Source organism: Myxocyprinus asiaticus, chromosome 49 (assembly GCF_019703515.2).
Source record: "Myxocyprinus asiaticus isolate MX2 ecotype Aquarium Trade chromosome 49, UBuf_Myxa_2, whole genome shotgun sequence".
Classification (NCBI taxonomy): Eukaryota; Metazoa; Chordata; class Actinopteri; order Cypriniformes; family Catostomidae; genus Myxocyprinus; species Myxocyprinus asiaticus.
The window spans coordinates 3,505,484-3,518,538 of record NC_059392.1 but is presented as its reverse complement, the minus strand read 5'-3'; the positions used below and the strand labels follow the sequence as shown (position 1 = coordinate 3,518,538).

General features: G+C 41.8%; 1 long non-coding RNA gene across 1 annotated transcript; it reads left to right on the top strand.

Moving 5' to 3' along the window:
- The first annotated feature begins 10,319 nt into the window (after positions 1-10,319).
- LOC127437965 (uncharacterized) lies at positions 10,320-13,055 on the top strand. Its single transcript, XR_007896639.1, has 2 exons — positions 10,320-10,907; positions 12,882-13,055. It is a non-coding gene; the product is annotated as an uncharacterized LOC127437965 (long non-coding RNA).

Below are 13,055 nucleotides of genomic sequence, written 5' to 3'. Positions count from 1 at the left end.
TGCTTCTCTGGTTCGCTGAGTCATGGTTGACAAGTACAGATCCCGGATGTACAACTTTATCTCCCATCTGTTCCAACAGTCTTTTGTTTGCATACTGTGTGATAACAGCATCACATCACATGATCAGATAATTTTGCATCCTTTATTAAAGGGATAGTTCACCTAACAGCTCCTTTTGTGTTTTGCCGAAGAGAGTCAAATGGGTTCAGAAAAACTTGACATTCAGTAAATGACAGGATATTTCTTTTTGGGTGAACTACCACTTTAAGTATCATCCATATTGCGGACAACAGACCCTGCCTGTGACACAGACACATTTCCTGTTTGAGCAGTTTCTAATTATCAGCTTCCCCAGGGAGACTGTATCCAGAACATCCATTAAACCCAATGGATGTTTGTTGATAACGGCAGTTCAAGGAAGGACATGACTGTTTATTCTGTTAACTTTTAAGTCTTCGCTTGGAATTCTTAGCTGCTTTATTAAGTGTGGACTGATTAACATCTTCATAAGTACATACATTTGTAGAGTTCTGTTTGGTATGGGTGGTTTGGAGGTAGATTTTTGAATAATTTTCAGCCTTTCCAATGTTTACTAAAAGCAAGCAACATAGTTTGATATGTTTTGGAGGAGGGGTTTAGTGTTGGGTTTTTTTGCTTTTAAATTATGTGCTAGTTCTTCATTTTAAGACCTCTTTGTTTCCTTTCAAATGAGTTCCTCATTTTATAACAGGCTATTCATGTCAGCTCATGTTGTGAAATGAAAAATGAAGAAAATGTTAGAGGTACAGGTGAATCTGCATCTCTGTATTTACTCATCAAACTCATCAATAGCAGTTTCACATCTGATTCTTGGTCTGTCACTGTTTAACTTACCAAACCGCATCCTGTGTCAGAGGTCTTTAGCAGACCATGTGCTCTTAAAAAAGACTCACCTTCCTCTGACAATGAAGAGCAGTCTACAGTGTGTGTCCTTTCCTCTACAAATATTGACTGTATTACTTCAGATCTCTCTTCAAAGAAATGGTGCATTCACTTAAACATCACATTCAGACATACTGTACTGCTGCAACTCAGGGAACAATACTGTACAATACAAAATACAAATTTTCTACAAAAATCAAATATACTACAAGTACCAGGATTAGTTTTTAAATATCAGAAACTCCCCTCCCTCAGTCTTTCATGCATGCAGTGTTTATGTTCTAAATACAAGGGAAGGGAAGATGGGGGTTTTTCATGGAAAAGAGCCAGCTGCCATATATTGAATTACAGTAAACATCACTCGAGCCTGTGACGTACATAAAACCTCAAGCTCAGAACAGACACACAACAGGCTGTCAATAGCACAACGATACCCACTGTCACATAGCAAGGATGTGTTGTTTATTTTTATTACTTCATATACACATCTAATATACATATACTATATATATATATATATATATATATATGCATTAACTGTGCACTATAATAGGAAACACTATGGTCCTAATAAAGTGCCCGACGTGGTCATCTGCTTTTGTATCCCATCCGCTTCAAGGTTCGACATGTTGTGCATTCTGAGATGCTATTCTGCTCACTACAATTGAACAGAGCGGTTATCTGAGTTACCATAGCCCTTCTGTCAGCTCGAACCTGTCTGGCCATTCTCCGTTGACCTCTCTCAGCATTTCCATCTGCAGAACTGCCGCTCACTGGATGTATTTTGTTTTTGGCACCATTCGGAGTAAATTTTAGAGACTGTTGTGTGTGAAAATCCCAGGAGATCAGCAGTTACAGAAATACTCAAACCAGCCCACCTGGCACCAACAATTGCTTATGTTTGAACGTCGAGTGTTGGTTTATAAGTGCCTTATTAGTTTCACATGTTTTAAACTGTCATTTCCAAACACCTCAGAACATACAACACACTGGACATGGTTCGTTAGCATCATGCTGCCTTCATGTGCTATCGGAATTATCCTACTTTCCACTTCTGAAGTGGTAATTGCGAGTACGTAGCGTTCAAGTTGTCGGAAAGAACAGGAAACTTGGACGACACCAGGTTCATTCATACGTATTTCTCGAGGAGCTTTTATTTTGACACTATAATACATATTAGTCTGTATTTAGAAAAACTAACAAGACCTGTCATGCAAAGTAGAAACTGTACTCTCCTCCGCCGTGTTGAAAGTTTAGAACTCCTCCCATCTCGGAAACTGGGGTATCAAAATTATCTCCAGGTTTCCCAGTCGTAATTACGACTTGAGGGGTCATTCATGTGCAACTTACCCAAAATACGCCCATTGTACAAAGGGGTCTCAGTTTGTTCCTAGAAGGCAACAGATGTCCTAACCCCACCCTCACCCTATATGGAGCCTGTAAGGCTGAGTGCCCTGCAAGGAACTGCCAGAGGCACATTTCTCCTATCGCACCAAAGCACCAGGGGTTCGTTCGTGAATAGTTTTTGAACAAACTTTCTAAATGAACGAATCACTGTCGTTCATTTCCATTGTTTCGAATGTGAATGACTGTGGTTTTGAACGAATCAATTCAGATGCATTTGTTGCCATATACTGGCGTAAAGATGTGCATAAATAGTAATAAAATGATGTGCAGACATCGTGACTAAACAAACCTTTTTGCCATGCGAATTCAAAAGACCAGAGCCACTGGGATGAATGACAACCCCCACCACTATAATAAACTGTAATCTGCCCCACAGGTTGAAAAGCACTGGACTAACATGCTGGGTGAATTGAGAAAATATATCATAAATATTTCACATTAGTTGTGAAACTTTGTTTTGTATTTCTTTTGGTCAATTTATTAATTCAAAAAAAAAAAAAAAAAAAATTCCTATGATAAAATAATTATGTCTTCACTCAAAAAGGAAAATTCTGTCTTTATTTAGTTATCATATCTCCAAAGGATAATGTTGTTTCTTCAACTGAACTCAAAGTGGATGCAAAATGTTAGGGACTGACAGCCTTTGTCTATTCAAATTCATTAAATGAAAAACGGTATTCTGCTTAATATTCTGCTGTTATATTTCCCATGTCCTCTTGGGTTCGCCATTTCGGAGTCTGCCATTCATGTAACTTAGTTTCAGTTGAGTTCACAAAACAGTGGCGGAGCTAGGGGTGGCCAGGGGTGGGGCCACCATGGACCGAAGCATAGCCACCCCATTGGCCACCCTATTCGCAATTGCCATTTTTTGTGTTGGGCACAATTTTTTACACAATAGGTTTTTTTAGAGGTGGAACCGTCTCTGTACAACCGTGTCACTGTATCCACTCCCCTCCATTTTTGTATCCTCACGCCTCCGCTTTCTACATACCGATGATCCGACAATCCGAAAATGCTGCCCGAAAATTTCTGTGCCACCACAGACTGAACGCTGGCCCCTGCCCAGCCCTCCTGTGAAAAACTCCTGGCTCTGCCCCTGTCATGAAAACAATTAATTTTTCTTTTGTATTAAAGTTATTTAGATAACTATAATGGGCTCATATGACATTCTTACAGAGAATCATATGGTTTTGATGCTGAAGGCTGTAAGAATCTTCTACTCTTAAAAGTTATAATATTTTAAAACATTACTGCCACCTTGTGGATATTGTTATTTCTTCAGAGTGACACCTTTATAAAACTACAAAATAAAAATGATAAAAAAGTACCTTGTATAATAGTTAGTATAGTATATAAAACATTCAACCATACAATCAAAATATACCCCTTAAAATATATATATATAGAAATCAAGATAGACACCACTTAATTTGGATTTTGCTGCCACCAAGTGGAATATTTGCATCTCTATAATCTAGCATTCCTTCAAGGAATGTAGGGAAAGTGTTAAAACTACATACAAAAATAGTTTTTTAAACTTTAAACAAAATAAACTTTACAAAAAAATTGCTTAGTTTAGACAAGATATTACATTAGAGTTTTAACATGTTAAATTAAAACAAAAAGTTGAATAAATAATATATTTTGAAGTCTAAATCATACTCCAGTACATTCCTAAGCATAACTGTTTACTAGCTCATAGATTAAGCTATTCTGAACGGTAAACAACTTCAGTGTTGGGTCCCTAAATTTACATTCCCTATCTGTCACTCATTCAACGTTGTGTCAATGTAGTGACACTAGGGGTCACTCTTGGGAGCCCCTAACACCTCTGCTTTTTTTAAAAAAGGCCAATTGGAATTGGCAAGTGGAATTTGCATGCCACTCCACCGGACATACGGGTATAAAAGAAGCTGGTATGCAACCACTCATTCAGATTTTCTCTTCGGAGCCGAGCGGTTGTATTCAGTGAACTGAATTCAATTCCCTCCAAAGACGCACCTCAAAACTGAAACAAACTGTTGGATTCACGGCACATTTCAGCAGCTTCTCCCCCTCTGCACCTGTGGAGTGCAGAGAACGCCCCTGGGTGCTTCGGCAGAGCAAAAAAAGAGAGTATATTCTAAAAGAGTATATTTTCATTCACAAAAAGTGCGGCACACATGGAACGTCTTTTTAAAGATGCCTTACCGTTTGTGTGTTATTCCTGGTTGCGGTCGTTATCTCTCCACTTCTGGCGGCCACGATCGCTGTCTTACGTGTCTGGGCGCTGCCCACGTGGAGACATCGTTCGTGGATGGGTCATGTCCTCATTGTGAGAACATGACCATGGCAACGTTGTGGTCGCAGCTGGCTTTCGTAAGAAAGTGTGCAATGGGCACACAGCCGCCGGCTCCTGGACTGGCCCGTGGCTACGTTGGCACATCAACTGCTTAGAGTTGTTGGCAGTACTGCTCGCCCTGCGGAGGTTCCGGCTGTTGACAACACAGCGACGGTAGCGTACATCAACTGTCAAGAAGTCTACGCTCCCGTTGCATATCACAACTCACCCACTGTCTCCTCCTCTGGAGTCAGCAGCGCCTCAAGTCGCTACGAGCCACTAAAATCCCGGGCGACCTCAACACCGCAGTGGACATGCTGTCATGAAAGGTTATGCTCAGGGGAGAGTGGAGACTCCACCCCCAGGTGGTCCAAGCCACCCCAGCGGCTCCCCGTACCGGTCCTTCTACCTATGGGTTTGAGGCTGCATCGGTTGGCACTGGGGGCGATTTGGGGACATCAATGGGACCACCTCCGCTGGTTATCCCCCCATGGACCTCCCATTCCCCAGTACACTCGCTTGCCCCGGTCGGGCGCTCAGACGAGACTGCCGGCTTGTCTCAGGGCGAGTTCGACCTCTTGTTCGGAGCCCGGGAAGACGATGAGTTATCGAGCGCAGCATCGGAGAGCGAGCTCATCCAGTCGGACGCAGAGGCTTCGGATGGGCTTCCTCCTTCAGGAATGGTCACCCAGTCTCAGGCCGAAGCGGAAATGACAGACATGCTTTCCCGGGCTGCCGCGAGCTTCGGTCTAGAGTGGAACCCTCCACTCTCCCTTGAACCCTTGCGGCTCGACGATTGGTTCCTGGGCTCCAGTTCCTTTGTTTCCAGAAGTGCATGAGGAGCTGACAAGATCGTGGGAGGCACCTTTTACTGCCTGGTCCTGGTCTTTCAGCTCCCCCGCTCTCACTACCCTCGATGGTGGAGTGGCCAGGGGGTATTCGGTGACCCCCCAAGGGTGTCCTCCTGCAGCAACAACACCGGCTCCGCTGCAGCTCACCCCCGTGAAGCCCAAATGCAGGAAGCAGATGCCACCCGTCTCAAGAACCCAAGGAAGGCTTCGAAGCACCCCTGAGACGGGCAAGTTTCATTGGTCTAAAAGTACTACTAGTAATTCTAACGACTTTTCATGACATTGGTTTGGAAGTTTGCCTTAGAACATCTAAAGAATATTAAAAATGGAAATGAATAAACATTAATAAAATAATTAAAAACTCATCTTCAAATTAGAAAGTGTAAGACATACTAGAATACTCACCATAGACAGTGACATTAAATCTCCTTTGCTCTACTTTGCTGTCGGAAGAGGAACTGACGTCCTGTAACAGATAAACTCCAGAGTTTTTGATTCTGATATTCTTGATTATGAGAGATCCAGACTTGTAATACAACCACAATCTGTCTCGAAATTGCTCATCATGATTATTAACATGATTAACATCAACAGCAAAATGTATTTCAGCCAGTAGAGTGTTTTGGTTTTCAAACCACCATATTATGTGCTCATCTCTCTGTATTTGAGTAACACCAGTGGTTAGAGTAACAGTCTCTCCCTCCATCACTGTGACCATTTCTTTTGTAGCAGCACCCAACACACCTGGAACACAGGAATTGTTTACAGAGACAAACTCTTATTAACAAACATTAAATGATGTTTGATGCGTGTGATTTTAGGGCTATTTAAACAAAGCGGCATTTGATGGAGGCAAAGAAGAATTACAAAGAGTAAAGGTTAATGAATTTGGCAGAACGAAAACATTTTAAGAATGAAATTAACAGAACAAATAATGCACAGAAATGTATAATTTACCGCAGAGCCATAACAAACAGAATAAAAGAAATGAGAGATCCATTCTTTAAGAGTTCAGAAACAATTACTCCATTTGGTTCTACTATTTGTAATGGTCTACACGGAAGTAAAATTGAGAATGAGTCGATTCTGAGGAACAGTGAATGACAAAAAAGCCCTTATACTTTTGACACAAGTCCTGGTTGTAATGGAACGCTCCCTCCTGCACCTGTCCATGCATGTATGAGCGTGGGCGCGCCTTTTGGGGCCGTTCACACCAAACCCGTTTTAGCGTCTGTCTGCATTTTGTTTCAGTTGTTTTCTATGCAAAAGTTATTTTAGACGCCATTTTAAGTTAAAAAGACCATTAACTTTAAAAAAACACGTCTCGAGACACCTGCGTCTAGACATTTTTTAGTGCAAGAATGCGTTTGGTCCGAATGGACTAACACTTTTTGTGTGTGTTTATATTGCCACTTTTAAACTTTGTTTTTTTAACCACTTCATATGCTAATAAGGAAAACATCACAAATTCATTAAAAAATGTCATCTTGTTTATAAGGTTATTTTCATATGACAACATCTTTCTTCAGCTAAACCATTCAAATTTCAGTCTCCCAAACCCAAGCTTTGCTTCTTTGACTTTTTAGAATAAGCTTATGGTGAGCATTTTGAAAAACAGTGGTAAAACTTTGAATACAAAGTAAAGGATTTGTATTCACCCTTCAAATATGTCAAAAAAAAAAAAAAAAAAAAAAAACATTAAGTGGAAAGTGTGTCTGTGGTCACACATACACAGAAGGCAGTTGAGAGAGATTAAACCACAGTGCTGTTTCTTATGCACATAAACACCACTCACACAACTCAGACCACAAAATATTGTTTACATTACATTTAAGGTCAAAGAAAAAGTTCCATCTTTATTTCATATTTTTTTGTTCTGTTCAGATACCAGTGCTGGGTAGTAACGCTTTACATGTAACCTGGATTACGTAATCAGATTACAAAAATCAAGTACTTGTGATTAGATTAAATTACATTTTAAAATACTTGTAATCATAGTTACTTTTTTATGGATTACATGATTACATATTAATCACACAAACATAAAATCATATCAGTTCTCATATTTGATCCATTAAAGGGGTCATGAAATGGAGAATCAAATTTTCCAAATTTCGCACAACTCACCACGCACCCCACCAAGAGCGAGAACCACATTATAGCGACCACAAGGAGGTTACCCCATGTGACTCTACCCTCCCTAGCAACCAGGACAATTTGGTTGCTTAGGAGACCTGGCTGGAGTCACTCAGCACGCCCTGGATTCGAACTCGCGACTGCAGGGGTGGTAGTCAGTGTCAATACAAAATCTGTCTGTTCTTGACGTCACAAATCATTGCTCATTTGTAATTACACATCTCACAACAAGCGTCATCGAACCCTTGGCCCCACCTACTGGCGTGCAGGTCAAGAGAGCAAACCTTGTGTGGCTAACTATTCCAAGCATAACACCAAAGGGAACCCATCTGGACTATTTGGGATTTATCTCAGAGAAGATAATAAAATTATAAAAAATAGCACTTCATTACCCCTTTAAGACTTTTTTAACTTTACATTTAAACAAGATTGTCAAAATGGTAGAAGTTTATCCTATTCAAATGCATGTGACATCAAATAAACAAGAATGAGGTCAGAAGAAATCGTCCTGGTTATTTTCATAACCTCCGTTCCCTGATGGAGGGAACGAGACGTTGTGTCGATGTAGTGACATTAGGGGTCACTCTTGGGAGCCCCAAACACCTCTGCTTTTTTGAAAAAAGGCCAATGAGAATTGGCGAGTGGAATTTTTATGCCACTCCCCCGGACATACGGGTATGAAAGGAGCTGGTATGCAACCACTCATTCAGGTTTTGTGCTGAGGAGGCCATTTCAGCAGGTAGTTCAGCGTTGTGGCAAGAGGGACACAACATCTCATTCCCTCCATCAGGGAACGGAGGTTACGAAAGTAACCAGGACATTTCCTATCTGTCACTCACTTGACATTGTGTTGATGTAGTGACACTAGGGGTCACTATACAAAACGCCACAACTAGCTGAACTGTGTTACGTGAACTGGCGGTGTGTGACGGGCAGACTGCTGTGTACCTCGTAGCCAGCGCACCAGGCTGTCACGTAACCTCCCCCAACGCTCTTATGAGCGTCGAACAGTCCATTATGATCAAGTCGGCTGCCCAACTATAGGGACAGGCTAGCCCAACCAAGGCCTCTTTTCCCTCTCTTTTCTCCCCAAAAAGAGTGGAATTTGTTAACTGACTGGGAGCCATAAGTGTCTGGGTCGGGGGGTGTCCCTCCCAAGGGGAAGACACCGCGGAGACCACACCCCACCCAAAAAGGGGGGGGGGGGTATTCTGAGTGGAATACATCACATGGGTCTTACCGAGTCTTGTCGGAAGTATGTCATGTGGAGAGGTCCCATGGTAGGTCCTACCCGAAGGGGGAGGAGTTTCTACAGAGCATGGCGACTGGGGGCAGAGAGGCCCTTGCCCAAGGAAGACGCAGTTTGCCGTCAGGGAAGCAATTTTGCGGAAGATATCACATGGGGTCGCCTTTGGGGAACCAGCACATGTGGAGCACCTACCTACACAGCCGCCCCTCCAGCCTCTCCTGCAGGAAGGAAAGCACTGATCTGACTGCGCATCTCTGGGGGTCTTCGCGTCGGGAAGAACACCACTTAGGCATACAGGCACCTCGTAGAGGGAGCCCTAGCCTGAGTGATTGTGTCTACCACCACGGGTGGTAGGCCACTTAGGTCTTCTGCATCCCGTCCAGGGGCCAGACGTGGAGATTCCAGAGGTATGGTCACGGGTGCCAGATGGTGCCCCATCCCTGAGAAAGAAGGACCAACATGTGCTTGCCCTGGATCAACTACCCTCGTGCAGTTCTTTTAGCACCTTGGCTTGGTGTACTTGCAGGAGAGCCATGGCATGCAGGGCAGAGGCGGCTTGTCCAGTGGCACCGTAGGCCTTAGCTGTCAGGGACGACGTAAACCTAGAGGCCCTGGACGGTACTCTGCGGACACAAGTGCACCGCGAGCGCTTTATCCACCTGGGGGATCACCGAATACCCCCTGGCCGCTCCACCATCGAGGGTAGCGAGAGCGGGGGAGCTGAAAGTCTGGGACCGGGCAGTAAAAGGTGCCTCCCATGATCTTGTCAGCTCCTCATGCACTTCCAGGAAGTAAGGAATGGAGGTGGGGTGTGACCGTGGGTGGCGCCCGACCTGGGCAAGTGAGCATGCTGGGGAATGGGAGGTCCGTGGGGGGATACCTGGTGGAGGTGGTCCCATTGAGGTCCCCAAATTGCCCCCAGTGCTAACCGGCACGGCCTCATACCCGTAGGTAGAAGGACCGAGGTAGGGAGCCGCTGGGGTGGCTTGCTTTCTTACGAATGCAAGCCATGACCGCAACGTTTCCATGGTGATGTTCTCGCAATGAGGACAAGACCCATCCACGAACGATGTCTCCGCGTGGGCAGCGCCCAGACACGTAAGACAGCGATCGTGGCCGTCAGAAGTGGAGAGATAATGACCACAACCAGGAATAACACACAAACGGAAAGGCATCTTTAAAAATACGTTCTGTGTGTGCCGCTCTTTTAGAAAGAAAATATACTCTTTTTAGAATATACTCTTTTAGTTGTTTCTGCCGAAGCGCCCAGGGGCGTTCTCTGCACTCCACTGGTGCAGAGGGGGAGAAGCCGCTGAAATGCGCCGTAGAATCCAGCAGATGAGTTGAATGAACTTCGCGGATGAATTCAGCTTCAATGAATAGAACCGCTCGGCTCCGAAGAGAAAATCTGAATGAGTGGTTGCACACCAGCTCCTTTTATACCCGTATGTCCAGGGGAGTGGCATACAATTCTCATTGGCCTTTTTTCAAAAAAGCAGAGGTGTTTGGGGCTCCCAAGAGTGACCCCTTGTGTCACTACATCGTCAAGTGAGTGACAGATAGGGAACCAAAAATAATCCACGAGACAATGTGTTACTGATTACAATTTTAGTTATGTAAAAAGTACCAGTTTACAATTAACAGTTTACAGAAAATAATCTGCACTGTCATCTACTAATAAAAATCTGGAATATTCAGACTAGTTGAAAAAGGACCATCAGCACCAAGTGTGGAAACCAAACATACTGGTTTTACTTGTTCACAAGTTTGCAGTTTCCCATGTTTAAATCAAACTGAAATGTATTGTTCAAATATAACTTCTCTGGCCCACATAGCTCGCAATCATCCGATCATCTCTGGCTGAAATGCTCTTGTAATCGAGGTCAGGAAACATCGACTGAACTTCACTTCAGTCTACTGAAGCCACTAAAAGACTCAAGTCACCATAACAATATAAGGGTCCCTAGTTGGAACATTTCCACCAACATGTGGAGTTACATCTTTTTTGTCATCTGTTTAGATGGTAAGATATTCATTACCTTTTCTGTCTTTGAAAAATGTGTTTCAGTTGTTGTAGCTATAAATTATGGTCAAGTCTTTGAAACTTTTTCAGATGTTTTAGTAGTAGTCGAGAAGTGTTGATATACAGTATTTAACTTGAACTATTATTCCACAATGACACTTGCTTTAACATCATAGATCTCCTAAAGACATTTAATTAAAGCTGTAAAGAGATTTGTAAATATGTCACATATAAAAACTAAGGGGTAATAAAACCACTTCCTTTTTCTTCAACTGGCATTTCCTGAGTGACCTCATTTATATAAGGAATAAATCACAAAATATATTTGTTAAACTATTATTTATGAGCGTCAGCTTACATGATCTAATGGTACAGGTTCGACAAGGGGTTTAGCTCTTTAGCCTGTTATGATGATACAGATTGAGAAATTTCTTCTTCTAATATGTATGTGTTATCTGTAATGTAAATATTTTTTTCTGTCATGATAAAGAAATATATTTCAGCCTGCACCTTTGTGTCTTTTGTGGAAACAACACATCATAGTGCACATATGGCCAGAATTAGAGCTACTATACAGCCTGAAAGGACTGGAGATAGGAGGGATGAACCTGCAAAGGAGAAGAAAAAAAGGGAATTAATTAGGGATTATATTGGTATCAGCTACAGAACATTTATTCCCTTCTGCAATACAAAACAGAAAATAAATATTCAAAGAAAGAAAGAAACTCCAATAAAAAACGTCATTTAAATCAAAGTAGTACAATTTAAATGATAATATTTGTATATGCATTTACCGTTTGTGGATGCTTTTGCTGCATGCTGTGATTCAGTTTTTTTCTCTGCCAAAAATGTACAATTTTAATAATTTGATCAAAAAATAGAAAATAAAGACAACCGAATACAAACAACCAAAGCAAGGTGGAACTTTTCAAGTCAGCAGACATATGATGAGACCATCTCTGAACAATAATCACAATAATTTACAGTATATGAGAATTCTAATATGAAATTTAAATCAGACCATTGATAATTTACTCACCACTGACAATAACATTGAAGCGTTTATATGAGATCTGCGGGTTTTTGTTGATCTCTAACATATAAAGTCCAGCATCTGTGGTTCTGATGTTGCTGATGCTGAGAGATCCAGTCTGTCTGTCCAGCTGCAGTCTGCCTCTGAATCTCTCATTACTCTCATAATCTGCAGTCTGCCAAGAGACTCTAGCTATCTGAATTTCAGTATTACCGGTATTAAACATCCACATGATCGAATAGTCTCTCTGTACTTCAGTAACACTAGTGTTTAGAGTGACAGTGTTTCCCTCCATCACAGATACTGTATCATCAAACACATCTGAAACCCAAAAAATGTTTTACAGATCAAAACTACATCATTCGATTAGAGGACTGTTAGAACAAAAAGACAATAGATGCATAAGAGGGAACAGAAAAAAAGGTGCAAACTTGATCAGTTTGGTGGGACAAGGCATATTTTGCAAATAGAGTAATAGGGTCTTTGTTCTTCTATACTGTAATATATAAAACAAAACTTACCATCTAAAAGCTCCAAGAATAGACCAAGCAAAAGAAGCAACTTACCCATCTCCCTAAAGAGCATGCTGAGTCTGAGATAAACGGTTTAGGTCCAAATAATTGGGAATACACAGATAAATCTATTCAAGCCCAATCTCTCAAAATGATCTATCTTGACCCTATTAAGTATTAAATCACAATGAAGGAGGAAAAAATGTCAGATATGTACTTTTGCTTTCTGTGTGCATGTGCATGTGCATGTGCATGTGTGTGAGTGTACACATACTGTATCCACCCACCAGTTCAAACCACACATGATTTTGACAGCCTTTGTTTAAGGAATATTCCGGGTTCAGTACAAGTTAAGATCAGTTGACAGCATCTGTGGCATAATGCTGATTCCCACAAAAACATTTTAAACTCATCTCTCACTTATTTCAGAAATAAAAAGAAGAAGAAAGAAGCAAACACTGTGGTTGCAGCACTTACACAGGTCCAACATCTAACTACAGCTTGGCATCATAAATTTCTCAGTGACCATTTAATGAACACGAGTTAATATTATGTTCATTCATGTTAATGTCAACATACATTAAATCACTTTTCAAATCAAAA